Source organism: Oncorhynchus clarkii, unplaced genomic scaffold, assembly GCF_045791955.1.
Source record: "Oncorhynchus clarkii lewisi isolate Uvic-CL-2024 unplaced genomic scaffold, UVic_Ocla_1.0 unplaced_contig_2377_pilon_pilon, whole genome shotgun sequence".
Classification (NCBI taxonomy): domain Eukaryota; kingdom Metazoa; phylum Chordata; class Actinopteri; order Salmoniformes; family Salmonidae; genus Oncorhynchus; species Oncorhynchus clarkii.
This window is the reverse complement of record NW_027261147.1, coordinates 171902-190000: the sequence shown is the minus strand read 5'-3', so window position 1 is coordinate 190000 and position 18099 is coordinate 171902. Positions and strand designations below refer to the sequence as shown.

Below are 18099 nucleotides of genomic sequence, written 5' to 3'. Positions count from 1 at the left end.
AGAAAACCTCCCCGGACACTTTATTTTGGTTTCTTTAAGGCCTGCTACTTTGGGTTTCTCTGGATAAGAGCGTTGCTAAATGACTAGAATGTAAAAGTCTCTCACTCACTCTGTTGTTCAGCATCATTGAATGGGCTCAAACAATACCCATCCATTCATCCATCCATCTATCTATCCATCTATCCATCCATCTATCTATCCATCTATCCATCTATGTATCTTGTGTTCTGTTAGAGAAAGAGGGGGATGAATGGGCATTTAGGAAAGTGATGGGGAGCTCAAGGACGAGGAGATGGAGAGAGAGAGAGGAGGAGAGTTATTTGTTACAAAGGAGAAGGATTGTGTCAAAAGGAAATGGACTGATCAGAAACATTATACAGAGAGAGAGAGAGAGAGAGAGAGGAGGAGAGTTATTTGTTACAAAGGAGAAGGATTGTGTCAAAGGGAAATGGACTGATCAGAAACATTATACAGAGAGAGAGAATGAGGAGAGAGAGAGAGAGAGAGAGAGAGAGAGAGATGGAGAGAATGAGAGAATGAGGAGAGAGAGAGATGGAGAGAATGAGGAGATGGAGAGAATGGGGAGAGAGAGAGAGAATGAGGAGAGAGAGAGAGAGATTGAGAGAATGAGGAGAGAGAGAGATGGAGAGAATGAGGAGATGGAGAGAATGGGGAGAGAGAGAGAGAGAGAGATGGAGAGAATGAGGAGATGGAGAGAATGAGGAGAGAGAGAGAGATGGAGAGTATGAGGAGAGAGAGATGGAGAGAATGAGGAGAGAGAGAGATGGAGAGAATGAGGAGAGAGAGAGATGGAGAGAATGAGGAGAGAGAGAGAGATGGAGAGAAAGAGGAGAGAGAAAGATGGAGAGCGAGAGAGGAAGAGAATGAGGAGAGATGGAGAAAGAGAGAGAGAGAGAGAAATGGAGAAAGAGTAATTGCGAGAGAGAGAAACCCAGAGGCCACCTAGCAGTTATAGGGTATTACTGAGTATCAGCTAGACAGCCCTCTCTACAAACACACAAACCCACGCCCTGTCAAGCCTCTCTATCACACACACACACACACAGACCCTGTCAAGCCTCTCTATCACACACACACACACACGCCCTGTCAACCCTTTCAATCACAAACTGATCAGCCCACCTCTACACACGACCGGTGTGTTGGTGTTGCGATAAATCTCTGTGGAAACAGGAAGTAAACACACAGGGTGGTATTCCATTTCTGCAGTGAAGGGTGCAGCCTGTATAACTCACTGTGACTGGCTACACTGCTTTAACAGTGTGTGTGTCTGTCTCTGTGTGTGTGCCTGTCTGTCTCTGTGTGTGTGTAACAATCCCAACAGTATTGGACGTTAGTCCATTAAGTTTGTCAGTTAAGCTAAGGCATTAATTCAAACTGGTTAAGGTTTGGGTAGGGTCCAAACCGGATTTTTTTTAAATGAGTGACGAGCACTAGGATTGAACTGGAGCACACGGTTGTTACCCCCCCCCCCCCCCCCTAGTGGACGGTATTGAACACATCTCCCAATCAGATGGTAACAGATGCTCACCCCCTCCCTCCCTCCCCTAGTGGACGGTATTGAACACATCTCCCTATTAGATGGTAACAGATGCTCACTCCCCCCCCCCCCCCCCCAGTGGACGGTATTGAACACATCTCCCTATCAGACGGTAACACCCCACCCCCCCTAGTGGACGGTATTGAACACATCTCCCTATCAGATGGTAACAGCCGCTCACTCCCCCCCCCCCCCCCACCCCCCTAGTGGACGGTATTGAACACATCTCCCTATCAGATGGTAACAGATGCTCCCCCCCCCCCCCCCCCCTAGTGGACGGTATTGAACACATCTCCCTATTAGATGGTAACAGATGCTCCCCCCCCCCCCCCCCAGTGGACGGTATTGAACACATCTCCCTATCAGATGGTAACAGCCGCTCACCCCCCCCACCCACCCCCCCTAGTGGACGGTATTGAACACATCTCCCTATTAGATGGTAACAGCCGCTCACCCCCACCCCCACCCACCCCCCCTAGTGGACGGTATTGAACACATCTCCCTATCAGATGGTACCAGCCGCTCCCCCCCCCCCCCCCTAGTGGAAGGTATTGAACACATCTCCCTATCAGATGGTAACAGCCGCTCCCCCCCCCCCTAGTGGACGGTATTGAACACATCTCCCTATCAGATGGTAACAGCCGCTCCCCCCCCCCCCCCTAGTGGAGGGTATTGAACACATCTCCCTATCAGATGGTAACAGCCGCTCCCCCCCCCCCCCCCCCCCCCCCCCCTAGTGGAAGGTATTGAACACATCTCCCTATCAGATGGTAACAGCCGCTCACCCCCCCCACCCACCCCTAGTGGACGGTATTGAACACATCTCCCTATCAGATGGTAACAGCCGCTCCCCCCCCCCCCCCCCCCCCCCCCCTAGTGGAAGGTATTGAACACATCTCCCTATCAGATGGTAACAGCCGCTCACCCCCCCCACCCACCCCTAGTGGACGGTATTGAACACATCTCCCTATTAATTAGATGGTAACAGCCGCTCCCCCCCAGACGCACACTGACACACAGATACACACTGACACACAGATACACAGTTACACACACTGATACACAGATTCACACTGACACACAGTTACACACAGATACACACTGACACACACTGAGACACACAGTTACACACTGACACACAGATACACACTGACACACAGACACACACAGACACACAGATACACACATAGACACACAGACTCACAGACACACACAGACACACACAGACACTGCACACCACAGGAGGTTGGTGGCACCTTAACTGGGGAGGATGGGGCTTGTGGTAATGACTGGAGCAGAACTAGTGGAATGGTATCAAATACATCAGACACGTGGTTTCATGGTGTTCAATACCCTTTCAGTTGTCTTCTGCTTAGGCCATTATTGTGAGGCGTCCTCCCACACACACACACACACACACACACACACACACACACACACAGACACAGACACACACACACACACACACACGGACACAGACACAGACACACACACACACACACACACACACACACACACACACACACACACACACACACACACACACACACACACACACACACACACACACACACACACACACACACACACATACACAGATACACAGACACACACACACACACACACACACAGACAAACACACACACACACACACACACAGACAGACACACACAAACACACACACACACACACACACAGACACAGACAGAGTGTTGGTCGTTACCCCTGCTGTCGCCTCTACGGGTGACTAATGTTGCCCTATCCCTCTCGCCGCACTGAGACCTGGACCCTGACAGCAAGACCAAAATAATGGTGTTCCACAAAAGGTCCAGTCACCAGGACAACAAATACAAATTCCATCTAGACACCATTGCCCTAGAGCACACAAAAAAACTATACATACCTCGGCCTAAACATCAGCAAATCAGTTATAGAGCCCATTGCCCTTTATGGTTGTGAGGTCTGGGGTCCGCTCACCTACCAAGAATTCACAAAATGGGACAAACACCAAATTGAGACTCATTGCATTCTGCTAAAATATCATCCTTGTACAACGTAGAACACCAAATAATGCACGAGGAGCAGAATTAGGCCGATACCCGCTAATGATCAAAATCCAGAAAAGAACCGTTCAATTCCACAACCACCTAAAAAAGAAGTGATTCCCAAACCTTCCGTAACAAAGCCATCACCTACAGAAATAATTACTTCACACACTGGAAAGAATTAACAAAAAAACAGAGCAAACCAGAATGCTATTTGGCCCTAAACAGAGAGTACACAGTGGCAGAATACCTGAACACTGTGACTGACCCAAACTTAAGGAAAGTTTTGACTATGTACAGACTCAGTGAGCATAGCCTTGCTATTGAGAAAGGCCGCCGTAGGCAGACATGGCTCTCAAGAGAAGACAGGCTATGTGCTCACTGCCCACAAAATGAGGTGGAAACTGAGATGCACTTCCTATCCTCCTGCCCAATGTATGACCATATTAGAGACACATATTTCCCTCAGATTACACAGATCCACAAAGATTTAGAAAACAAATTAAATTTTGATAAACTCCCATATCTACTGGGTGAAATTCCACAGTGTGCCATCACAGCAGCAAGATTTGGGACCTGTTGCCACGAGAAAAGGGCAACCAGTGAAGATCAAACACCATTATAAATACAACCCATAACATGTTATAGTGGGATGACTGACCATACCAGGACATGGTTATAGTGGGATGACTGACCATACCAGGACATGGTTATAGTGGGGTGACTGACCATACCAGGACATGGTTATAGTGGGATGACTGGCCATACCAGGACATGGTTATAGTGGGGTGACTGACCATACCAGGATATGGTTATAGTGGGATGACTGACCATACCAGGACATGGTTATAGTGGGATGACTGACCATACCAGGACATGGTTATAGTGGGGTGACAGACCATACCAGGACATGGTTATAGTGGGATGACTGACCATACCAGGACATGGTTATAGTGGGATGACTGACCATACCAGGACATGGTTATAGTGGGATGACTGACTATACCAGGACATGGTTATAGTTGGGTGACTGACCATACCAGGACATGGTTATAGTGGGATGACTGACTATACCAGGACATGGTTATAGTTGGGTGACTGACCATACAAGGACATGGTAACATGGTAAGAGCAGAATACTGTAAAACAATCTACCAGGTAATAAGATTCAAATGGAGGTTGAGGTTCTATCTTTTCTAAATGAAAACACACACACACACACACACACACACACACACAAACACACACACACACACACACACACACACACACACACAACCAGACAAAGGCCTCACCCTCTGGTACTTTAGATTACATTCTGAACACTCTCGATTCTGACCATTAACCACCAGTTAAATATGATGAACCAGCTTGTGTGTCTGTGTATCTTCTTAATGGTGACTGGCTGTTTCCATCTCTGTGTGTGTGTGTGTGTGTGTGTGTGTGTGTGTGTGTGTGTGTGTGTGTGTGTGTGTGTGTGTGTGTGTGTGTGTGTGTGTGTGTGTGTGTGTGTGTCTTCTTAATGGTGACTGGCTGTTTCCTTCTCTGTTTGTCCCTAATACAGAGGAGGTGATCTCTCTCAGCTCACCACCATGTGGGTTATCGGTTTAAAATGAATTATCTCTCTGTGTGTGTGTGTGTGTGTGTGTGTGTGTGTGTGTGTGTGTGTGTGTGTGTGTGTGTGTGTGTGTGTGCGTGCGTGTGCGTGCGCGTGTGTGTGTGTGTTAGGGTTATAGACTGGAGACCAATGTGGATAAGGAGAGAGAGAGAGGAAACAGAGGAGCGAGATGGAATACAAGAGAGACACTGAGGGAACAGAGGAGTGAGAGAGGGAACAGAGGGGATGGGGAGAAATGAAGAGAAAGAGGATGGAGAAATGGGGGAGAGAGAAGGGAGAGGAGATACAAGGGAGAGAAAGGGAGAGAGAAGAGTACACAAGAGAGAGAGGGAGAGCGAGAGAGAGAGAGAGGGCGAGACGTTGGAGAGGGAGAGAAGGGGAGAGAGAGAGAGAGAGAGAGAGGGCGAGACGTTGGAGAGGGAGAGAAGGGGAGAGAGAGAGAGGGCAAGACTTTGGAGCGGGAGAGAAGGGGAGAGAGAGAGAGGGCGAGACGTTGGAGAGGGAGAGAAGGGGAGAGAGAGAGAGGTGGAGAAAAAGACCGGGAAAAGAGAGAGAGGGGAACAGGGGAGAGAGAGAGGGATAAGAGAAAGAGTAAGAGGGGGTTATAAGAAGACACACAGAGTCTTTCACACTGTCTCCCTCTGCTGGTTAGTGTTAGTATGCAGCCTCTCAGGACCCCCTGTAACATTATCCTGACTGATCTCTTAGTATGAGGTCTCTCAGGACCCTCTGTAACATTATCCTGTCTGATCTCTTAGTATGAGGTCTCTCAGGACCCGCTGTAACAGTATCCTGTCTGATCTCTTAGTATGAGGTCTCTCAGGACCCTCCGTAACAGTATCCTGTCTGATCTCTTAGTATGAGGTCTCTCAGGACCCTCTGTAACAGTATCCTGTCTGAGGTCTTTGTATGAGGTCTCTCAGGACCCTCCGTAACAGTATCCTGTCTGATCTCTAATTATGAGGTCTCCCAGGACCCTCTGTAACAGTATCCTGTCTGATCTCTTAGTATGAGGTCTCTCAGGACCCTCTGTAACAGTATCCTGTCTGATCTCTTATTATAAGGTCTCTCAGGACTCTCTGTAACAGAGTCCAAAGCCACCATCCACAGGGGACACACAGCCCAACCGTGCACCTCCCCAAAGTCCCTAACCAACACCTCTCTGCGTACGTGTCTCCTATTCATTTGAATAAGGTGACAGTTGGAGAAATTGCTTGAGCCACGCTGAGAATACAGAAGTCTGAAAGCCAACGGTACTATATTCTAGAACACTACCTTGAGCCACGCTGAGAATACAGAAGTCTGAAAGCCAACGATACTATATTCTAGAACACTGCCTTGAGCCACGCTGAGAATACAGAAGTCTGAAAGCCAACAGTACTATATTCTAGAACACTGCCTTGAGCCACGCTGAGAATACAGAAGTCTGAAAGCCAATGGTACTATATTCTAGAACACTGCCTTGAGCCACGCTGAGAATACAGAAGTCTGAAAGCCAACAGTACTATATTCTAGAACACTGCCTTGAGCCACGCTGAGAATACAGAAGTCTGAAAGCCAACAGTAGTATATTCTAGAACACTGCCTTGAGCCACGCTGAGAATACAGAAGTATGAAAGCCAACGATACTATATTCTAGAACACTGCCTTGAGCCACGCTGAGAATACAGAAGTCTGAAAGCCAACAGTACTATATTCTAGAACACTGCCTTGAGCCACGCTGAGAATACAGAAGTCTGAAAGCCAACAGTACTATATTCTAGAACACTGCCTTGAGCCACGCTGAGAATACAGAAGTCTGAAAGCCAACAGTACTATATTCTAGAACACTGCCTTGAGCCACGCTGAGAATACAGAAGTCTGAAAGCCAACGATACTATATTCTAGAACACTGCCTTGAGCCACGCTGAGAATACAGAAGTCTGAAAGCCAACAGTACGATATTCTAGAACACTGCCTTGAGCCACGCTGAGAATACAGAAGTATGAAAGCCAACGATACTATATTCTAGAACACTGCCTTGAGCCACGCTGAGAATACAGAAGTCTGAAAGCCAACAGTACTATATTCTAGAACACTGCCTTGAGCCACACTGAGAATACAGAAGTCTGAAAGCCAACAGTACTATATTCTAGAACACTGCCTTGAGCCACGCTGAGAATACAGAAGTCTGAAAGCCAACAGTACTATATTCTAGAACACTGCCTTGAGCCACGCTGAGAATACAGAAGTCTGAAAGCCAACAGTACTATATTCTAGAACACTGCCTTGAGCCACGCTGAGAATACAGAAGTCTGAAAGCCAACAGTACTATATTCTAGAACACTGCCTTGAGCCACGCTGAGAATACAGAAGTCTGAAAGCCAACGATACTATATTCTAGAACAGTGCTGAACACGTACACAATTTGGGACTCTGATAAACAGTTCAGTATGCAGCCTCCCAGGCCGTCTGTAACATGTAACAGCACAATATGCTGTCTGAGACCAGTAAGCCTGACATGACAGATGACATGACAGCTCAGTGTCAAAGGTCACCTGAATATGGAATGACATTTATCAAAAAGAACATCCACAATCAAATAACTGACGAGATGGGCGTTGTGTGTATTGTGGGTGTGTGTATAGGGTGTGTGTATAGGGTGTGTGTACAAGGTGTGTGTATTGGGTGTGTATATTGGGTGTTTAATAATTATTATGGAACGTGGAAAATATTTGGGTAGAATATATAGTATATCTGAAGAATACATGGATAGAATATATAGTATATCTGAAGAATACATGGATAGAATATATAGTATATCTGTAGAATACATGGATAAAATATATAGTATATCTGAAGAATACATGGATAGAATATATAGTAGATCTGAAGAATACATGGATAGAATATATAGTATATCTGAAGAATACATGGATAGAATATATAGTATATCTGTAGAATACATGGATAGAATATATAGTATATCTGAAGAATACACGGATAGAATATATAGTATATCTGTAGAATACATGGATAGAATATATAGTATATCTGAAGAATACAGTGATAGAATATATAGTATATCTGTAGAATACATTGATAGAATATATTGTATATCTGAAGAATACATGGATAGAATATATAGTATATCTGAAGAATACATGGATAGAATATATAGTATATCTGAAGAATACATGGATAGAATATATAGTATATCTGAAGAATACACGGATAGAATATATAGTATATCTGTAGAATACATGGATAGAATATATAGTATATCTGAAGAATACATGGATAGAATATATAGTATATCTGTAGAATACATGGATAGAATATATAGTATATCTGAAGAATACATGGATAGAATATATAGTATATCTGAAGAATATATGGATAGAATATATAGTATATCTGAAGAATACATGGATAGAATATATAGTATATCTGTAGAATACATGGATAGAATATATAGTATATCTGAAGAATACACGGATAGAATATATAGTATATCTGTAGAATACATGGATAGAATATATAGTATATCTGAAGAATACATGGATAGAATATATAGTATATCTGTAGAATACATGGATAGAATATATGGTATATCTGAAGAATACATGGATAGAATATATAGTATATCTGAAGAATACATGGATAGAATATATAGTATATCTGAAGAATACATGGATAGAATATATAGTATATCTGAAGAATACACGGATAGAATATATAGTATATCTGTAGAATACATGGATAGAATATATAGTATATCTGAAGAATACATGGATAGAATATATAGTATATCTGTAGAATACATGGATAGAATATATAGTATATCTGAAGAATACATGGATAGAATATATAGTATATCGGAAGAATACATGGATAGAATATATAGTATATCTGAAGAATACATGGATAGAATATATAGTATATCTGTAGAATACATGGATAGAATATATAGTATATCTGAAGAATACATGGATAGAATATATAGTATATCTGAAGAATACATGGATAGAATATATAGTATATCTGAAGAATACATGGATAGAATATATAGTATATCTGAAGAATACACGGATAGAATATATAGTATATCTGTAGAATACATGGATAGAATATATAGTATATCTGAAGAATACATGGATAGAATATATAGTATATCTGTAGAATACATGGATAGAATATATAGTATATCTGAAGAATACATGGATAGAATATATAGTATATCTGAAGAATACATGGATAGAATATATAGTATATCTGAAGAATACATGGATAGAATATATAGTATATCTGTAGAATACATGGATAGAATATATAGTATATCTGAAGAATACATGGATAGAATATATAGTATATCTGTAGAATACACGGATAGAATATATAGTATATCTGAAGAATACATGGATAGAATATATAGTATATCTGAAGAATACATGGATAGAATATATAGTATATCTGAAGAATACATGGATAGAATATATAGTATATCTGAAGAATACATGGATAGAATATATAGTATATCTGAAGAATACATGGATAGAATATATAGTATATCTGAAGAATACATGGATAGAATATATAGTATATCTGAAGAATACACGGATAGAATATATAGTATATCTGAAGAATACATGGATAGAATATATAGTATATCTGAAGAATACATGGATAGAATATATAGTATATCTGAAGAATACACGGATAGAATATATAGTATATCTGAAGAATACACGGATAGAATAGTATATGTACAGCAATAGTTGAATAAGATGTACTTGACTAGAATATGCTGTACTTATGAAATGGGTAAAACAATATGTAAACACTGTTAAGTGACCAGTGTTCCATGTCTATGTACATAGGGAAGCAGCCTCTTTGACAGCCGTCCAACCGGCTTCACTACCGCAGACCACGTGTAACCACGCCAGCCCAGGACCTCCACATCCGGATTCACTACCACAGACCAGTGTAACCAGACCTGCCCAGGCCCTCCACATCCGGCTTCACTACTGCAGACCAGTATAACCACGCCAGCCCAGGACCTCCACATCCGGCTTCACTACCGCAGACCACGTGTAACCACGCCAGCCCAGGACCTCCACATCCGGATTCTTCACCTGCGGGCTCAACAATTAGACGTTCATCCACGAACTCCAAAATGTCAAATTTCGAAGCGTTTTTTGATTCTCCTGCTGCTCTGTGTCGTTCCATTTCTCCAACCGTCAAGTTTAGAAGTGAAGGGTTACGTTAAGACACTCATTCTGAATGGTTAATGTTTAAGATTGAGTTACAACATTACGTTTAGGCACTTATTCTAAGGTTTGGCAAAGGGTTAAACCCCAAAATAAAATAAAATTGTGTCAACAAACGGGATTGAACACGCAGCCTTCTGACCCAGAGTCATTGGATTACAAAATCAGACACTGTAGCATCTATTGGCATGTTTAAAGGCATTTCCCAACTTCTTCAGCACACAAGTCCAATGTCAACGTTAATCTTGAACGGTTTGGGTGTATCTCCCCCTTTCTGCTTCAACTCCCCATATCATATGTCCTCACAGTTACCCAATACTTTATTTATACTGTCATTTGATTTCATGTCTATACTAAATTATTAATTTATAGGACACTCGGAAGCTCCTCAAAGGCCGCGCGGAGCGTACCTGCCGACGTCACCCTAGAGCAGAAAAAAACGGACTCTTCTTTTCCGCACCGAGCGCAGTTCGCCCTTCTCATTTCAGCACCGGAAACCGTCCGACGCGTACAACTCCGTGCGTCTCGCTCCTGGGACAAGATTTAAAAAAAACAAACATTTAACGGACCTTGATCACGAACAAACCTTTACAATGAGTTATTGACTCTCTCTTTTAGTCACAAGTCACCGAACTCCCTGGACGAAATATATCCAAATTAACGTTCTTTAATTTTTTTGAATTTCCTTTTTGACTGTTGGACTTGTTTGGGGATATGTGTGTCGGTTGTTTTTACTTAATGTAATGTGGATGTTACCTGTGTCCGTGGCTGTGGCTGGAGGATGAGCGCCGGCGTGGGGGTGACAGGGGACGCGACAGTAACTCATAATATGCAGTCAAGGTAAAGTGCTTTACATTCATTCACCCTCCAGGCTATGACTAGGGAACGTTTTCTAGGGGCACTGACTCCCTGGTTCAATCCCCGCTTCGGCTCTCAATTACCCAGTACTCACTATCTGACTGGGTGAGTTTGTGACCAGAGAGTGAGAGCTGATGTTTTGAAGTTGAGTAAGGAATACTGTTGATCTGTTGTTGGTATCTGTTGTGTTTATACTGTAGCCTATACTGTAGCCTATACTGTAGCCTATACTGTAGCCTATACTGTAGCCTATACTGTAGCCAATTCTATAGCCTATACTGTAGCCTATACTGTAGCCTATACTGTAGCCTATACTGTAGCCTATACTGTAGCCTATACTGTAGCCTATACTGTAGCCTATACTGTAGCCTATACTGTAGCCAATTCTATAGCCTATACTGTAGCCTATACTGTAGCCTATACTGTAGCCAATTATATAGCCTATACTGTAGCCTATACTGTAGCCTATACTGTAGCCTATACTGTAGCCAATTCTATAGCCTATACTGTAGCCTATACTGTAGCCTATACTGTAGCCTATACTGTAGCCTATACTGTAGCCTATACTGTAGCCTATACTGTAGCCAATTCTATAGCCTATACTGTAGCCTATACTGTAGCCTATACTGTAGCCTATACTGTAGCCAATTATATAGCCTATACTGTAGCCTATACTGTAGCCTATACTGTATCCTATACTGTAGCCAATTCTATAGCCTATACTGTAGCCTATACTGTAGCCTATACTGTAGCCTATACTGTAGCCTATACTGTAGCCAATTCTATAGCCTATACTGTAGCCTATACTGTAGCCTATACTGTAGCCTATACTGTAGCCAATTATATAGCCTATACTGTAGCCTATACTGTAGCCTATACTGAAGCCTATACTGTAGCCTATACTGTAGCCTATACTGTATCCAATTCTATAGCCTATACTGTAGCCTATACTGTAGCCTATACTGTATTCAATTCTATAGCCTAGACTGTAGCCTATACTGTAGCCTATACTGTAGCCTATACTGTATCCAATTCTATAGCCTATACTGTAGCCTATACTGTAGCCTATACTGTATCCAATTCTATAGCCTATACTGTAGCCTATACTGTAGCCTATACTGTATTCAATTATATAGCCTATACTGTAGCCTATACTGTAGCCTATACTGTAGCCTATACTGTAGCCTATACTGTAGCTCGCTGTTTTACAGGACATTCAGAGCGTATAGCCTACACACCGCCCGTTTCTCCATAGGCAACTTTACGCACATTGGTTGCCTTTGCTGGAGTAAACTATGATTAGCATAATGTTAATGTGCGTTTCCATGGTTATAATACTACAATTTAGACTTCTTAGGTTGAATCATGATCCTAAAATGCATAAAATGAGAACCGGAGTCCTCGTGTATTCCAGACCGGATTTTAGTGATCTGCTCTGTATGGCGATCCCCTGTCCATTCTTATATAACTGTGTGTGTGTGTGTGTGTGTGTGTGTGTGTGTGGCTTCGGGGTTCCCCTCACACCCATTATCTTGCACACCGATATAACTCTCCCTCTCTCTGTCTCTCTCTGTCTCTGTCTCTATCTCTCTCTCTCTCTCTCTCTCTCTGTCTCTCGTCCTCTCTCTCTCTCGTCCTCTCCCTCTCTGTCTCTCTCTCTATATATATATATATCTCGTCCTCTCTCTCTCTCTCTCTCTCTATATATATATATATATATATATATCTCGTCCTCTCTCTCTCTCTCTCTCTTCGTCGTATGCTTTTTGAGTTCTGGCACGGTCTTCTAATAACTATAGTCTTCTAATCATATAAAGCCTTATTATGGACAACTTGGAAACAGTCAAACTATTAAGTGAATATTTGACCCTTCAAGGAAAACCTAAAAACTACAAAAACCAAAATGCATCATACCGGCTGTATTTCTATATTTTGAAAGTTATATATCTTGAAAACTTGATTGTTGACAAGCAACATATGTTGGGGCTATATCAACAACGACTAATGAAACAAATACCAAAGTATCGTTTTTGGGGTGGAGTTTTTTCTTTGAAAGACAAACTGAAATCTTTCAAAAGAGCCGTTAGATTCATCGCTTTTCTGTTAGTTCTATCCAGCAACATGCTACATATATCTGAGAGAACGTCACCTATTGTCTAGTTGCAGTAGACTGTGTAATAACCTAACGAAGTTGCGCGCGACTTCTGACTTTCGGCCAACGGGCTTCCGTTCTGAGAAAGACCGAAATAAACAACTCATGTAAATGAGCCATCACAATGACATGCGGTGAGTCCCGCGGGTCCACTCCCGTTTCCACCAGGCGGCCCGTCTACTATCTCTCCAAGAACAAGCCTCCCTCGGCTCTGTGTTTAGCTCCGGTGACTAACTATGCAAATGCACCGAGATAAGGAGGAGGGGGGACTGCTTGAGCTAACAATGACACATGCGCACACACACAGAAACAGACACACACACCCTGCATTGTGTCACATCAGCAGTACAGAAGCCTAACCCCTTCTCCTCTCGACTTCTCTCTCTCTTTCTGCTTCCCCTCTCGCCTTCCCATTCTCTACCACTCTCTCTTTTCTTTCCTTTCATCCTTTCTCTCTCTTAATTTCTCTCCATCATCCACTCCTCTCGTCCTCTCTATCATCCTTTCTCTCTCTCCCTCCCCCTGTCTCTCTGTCTCTCTTTGGAAGAGGGAGAAATGTATGACAGGAAAGGTATAAGAACAGCAGAGAGAGAAAAGAGAAAAGAGAGAGAGAGAAAGAGATCCATGGTGTTCGGAGAGATAAAGAAAGAAAGAAATAGAGAGGGAGAGAGAAAGAGAGAGATATGGAGAAAGAGAGAGAAAGAGAGAGCGATTCCAGTCCCTATACCCTCATCCCCGTGTGAGGTTTTAGCTGGTCCACTTCACTCTGGTATGCAGTTGTCTGTTTCATAAACAACTCTGTGGTACACACACACACACATATCACAGGATGTGTGTGTGTGTGTGTGTGTATTTAAGCCAATGACAGTGTGTTGGTATTAGTGTGTGTGTGTGTGTGTGTATTTAAGCCAATGACAGTGTGTTGGTATTAGTGTGTGTGTGTGTATTTAACCCAAGACAGCGTGTATATATTCATGTGTGTGTGTTTAAGCCAACGACAGCATGTATGTATTCGTGTGTGTGTGTTTAACCCAACAACAGCGTGTATGTAGTCATGTGTGTGTGTTTAAGCCAACGACAGCGTGTATGTACTCATGTGTGTGTGTGTGTGTGTCACGCAAAAGCGAGAGTTTGTGTGAGAGTACTGTACCCATAGGTGAAACCTTTGAGTAACTCTATAAGTTTTGAGGTAGAACCATTTTGGGTTCCATGTAGAACACATTCCACATAGGCTGGAACCATAAAGGATTCTACTATGGGGGCAGCCAGACAATCCTTTTGGGCGTGTTTCACATTGCCTCCATACTGCAGAATAATCCATTAGATTTTTACATTGAATATTGATTTATGATTCCAGCATGAGTTAAGTTATGTAGCATACACACACACACACACACACACACACACACACACACACACACAGACACACACACACACACACACACACACACACACACACACACACACACACACACACACACACACACACACACACACACACACACACAGACACACACACACACACACACACACACACACACACACACAGAGACACACACACACACACACACACACACACACACACACACACAGACACACACACACACACAGACACTCACACACACACACACACACACACACACACACACACACACACACACACACACACACACACACAGACACACACACACACACACACACACACACACACAGAGACACACACACACACACACACACACACACACACAGACACACACACACACACACACACACACACACACACACACACACACACACACACACAGACACACACACACACACACACACACACACACACACACAGAGACACACACACACACACACACACACACACACACAGACACACACACACACACACAGACACACACACACACACACACACACACACACACACACACACACACGTTCTTTCCTTGGTATTCACCACAGGTCACTGAAAGGTTAGAGACAAAACATCATTAGTTTGATCCTTTACGGTTATTTCTAATCATTCTGTTTGTTTTGTGGGGGATGTGCGGTGTTAAATCTATGGTTCATTGAACACGCATTACATGTAACATGTACCTAAGCCAGAGGAGGTGTGTGACAGCAGGCAGGTCACCTGTGATACATGTACCTAAGCCAGAGGAGGTGTGTGACAGCAGGCAGGTCACCTGTGATACATTTAACATGAACCTAAGCCAGAGGAGGTGTGTGACAGCAGGCAGGTCACCTGTGATACATGAACCTAAGCCAGAGGAGGTGTGTGACAGCAGGCAGGTCACCTGTGATACATGTACCTAAGCCAGAGGAGGTGTGTGACAGCAGGCAGGTCACCTGTGATACATTTAACATGAACCTAAGCCAGAGGAGGTGTGTGACAGCAGGCAGGTCACCTGTGATACATGAACCTAAGCCAGAGGAGGTGTGTGACAGCAGGCAGGTCACCTGTGATACATGTACCTAAGCCAGAGGAGGTGTGTGACAGCAGGCAGGTCACCTGTGATACATGTACCTAAACCAGAGGAGGTGTGTGACAGCAGGCAGGTCACCTGTGATACAAGTCGGTAATCAACGTCCGTCCGTGTCTGAGGACGTCGGGAGACGACGTTGGAAACCGGTCACTAGGGGCAACGGTGAGCGTTGTTACTTTCAAGTAGGTTTTGTATTTTGCTGGGGTGTTGTGGACGGGGAAGGCGGATGGGCGGAGCAAAGGTTGGACAGGGAAGGCGGATGGGCGGAGCAAAGGTTGGACAGGGAAGGAGGATGGGCGGAGCAAAGGTTGGATGGGGAAGGAGGATGGGCGGAGCAAAGATTGGACGGGGAAGGAGGATGGACGGGGAAGGAGGATGGGCGGGGAAGGAGGATGGGCGGAGCAAAGGTTGGACGGGGAAGGAGGATGGGCGGAGCAAAGGTTGGACGGAGAAGGAGGATGGGCGGAGCAAAGGTTGGACGGGGAAGGAGGATGGGCGGAGCAAAGGTTGGAAGGGGAAGGAGGATGGACGGGGAAGGAGGATGGGCGGAGCAAAGGTTGGATGGGGAAGGAGTATGGGCGGAGCAAAGGTTGGATGGGGAAGAAGGATGGGCGGAGCAAAGGTTGGACGGGGAAGGAGGATGGGCGGAGCAAAGGTTGGACGGGGAAGGAGGATGGGCGGAGCAAAGGTTGGACGGGGAAGGAGGATGGGCGGAGCAAAGGTTGGACGAGGAAGGAGGATGGGCGGAGCAAAGGTTGGACGGGGAAGGAGGATGGGCGGAGCAAAGGTTGGACGGGGAAGGAGGATGGGCGGAGCAAAGGTTGGACGGGGAAGGAGGATGGGCGGAGCAAAGGTTGGACGGGGAAGGAGGATGGGCGGAGCAAAGGTTGGACGGGGAAGGAGGATGGGCGGGGAAGGAGGATGGGCGGAGCAAAGGTTGCATGTGCAAATCCAGAGACAGAAAGTTGTTTGTGATATTTTTGTTTTGAGCCTTTCCCAAACCTTTACCTTACTCTAACCATTCAGTGTTAATACCAAACCTTTACCTTACTCTAACCATTCAGTGTTAATACCAAACCTTTACCTTACTCTAACCATTCAGTGTTCATACCAAACCTTTACCTTACTCTAACCATTCAGTGTTAATACCAAACCTTCACCTTACTCTAACCATTCAGTGTTCATACCAAACCTTTACCCGACTCTAACCATTCAGTGTTCATACCAAACCTTTACCTTACTCTAACCATTCAGTGTTAATACCAAACCTTTACCTTACTCTAACCATTCAGTGTTAATACCAAACCTTTACCTTACTCTAACCATTCAGTGTTCATACCAAACCTTTACCTTACTCTAACCATTCAGTGTTAATACCAAACCTTTACCTTACTCTAACCATTCAGTGTTAATACCAAACCTTCACCTTACTCTAACCATTCAGTGTTAATACCAAACCTTTACCTGACTCTAACCATTCAGTGTTAATACCAAACCTTCACCTTACTCTAACCATTCAGTGTTAATACCAAACCTTTACCTTACTCTAACCATTCAGTGTTAATACCAAACCTTTACCTGACTCTAACCATTCAGTGTTCATACCAAACCTTTACCTTACTCTAACCATTCAGTGTTAATACCAAACCTTTACCTTACTCTAACCATTCAGTGTTAATACCAAACCTTTACCTTACTCTAACCATTCAGTGTTAATACCAAACCTTCACCTTACTCTAACCATTCAGTGTTCATACCAAACCTTTACCTTACTCTAACCATTCAGTGTTAATACCAAACCTTCACCTTACTCTAACCATTCAGTGTTAATACCAAACCTTTACCTTACTCTAACCATTCAGTGTTAATACCAAACCTTTACCTTACTCTAACCATTCAGTGTTAATACCAAACCTTTACCTTACTCTAACCATTCAGTGTTAATACCAAACCTTTACCTTACTCTAACCATTCAGTGTTAATACCAAACCTTTACCTTACTCTAACCATTCAGTGTTAATACCAAACCTTCACCTTACTCTAACCATTCAGTGTTCATACCAAACCTTCACCTTACTCTAACCATTCAGTGTTCATACCAAACCTTCACCTTACTCTAACCAT

General features: G+C 43.7%; 1 protein-coding gene across 1 annotated transcript in view; it reads left to right on the top strand.

The window, feature by feature from the left end:
* The first annotated feature begins 10980 nt into the window (after positions 1 to 10980).
* The window catches only part of LOC139405437 (glucagon receptor-like), a 56108-nt gene continuing 48989 nt past the window's right edge, over positions 10981 to 18099 (top strand). The window contains exon 1 of the mRNA XM_071147765.1: positions 10981 to 11313. The gene's annotated coding sequence lies outside the window, so the exon portion shown is untranslated. The remainder of the gene's footprint in view (positions 11314 to 18099) is intronic.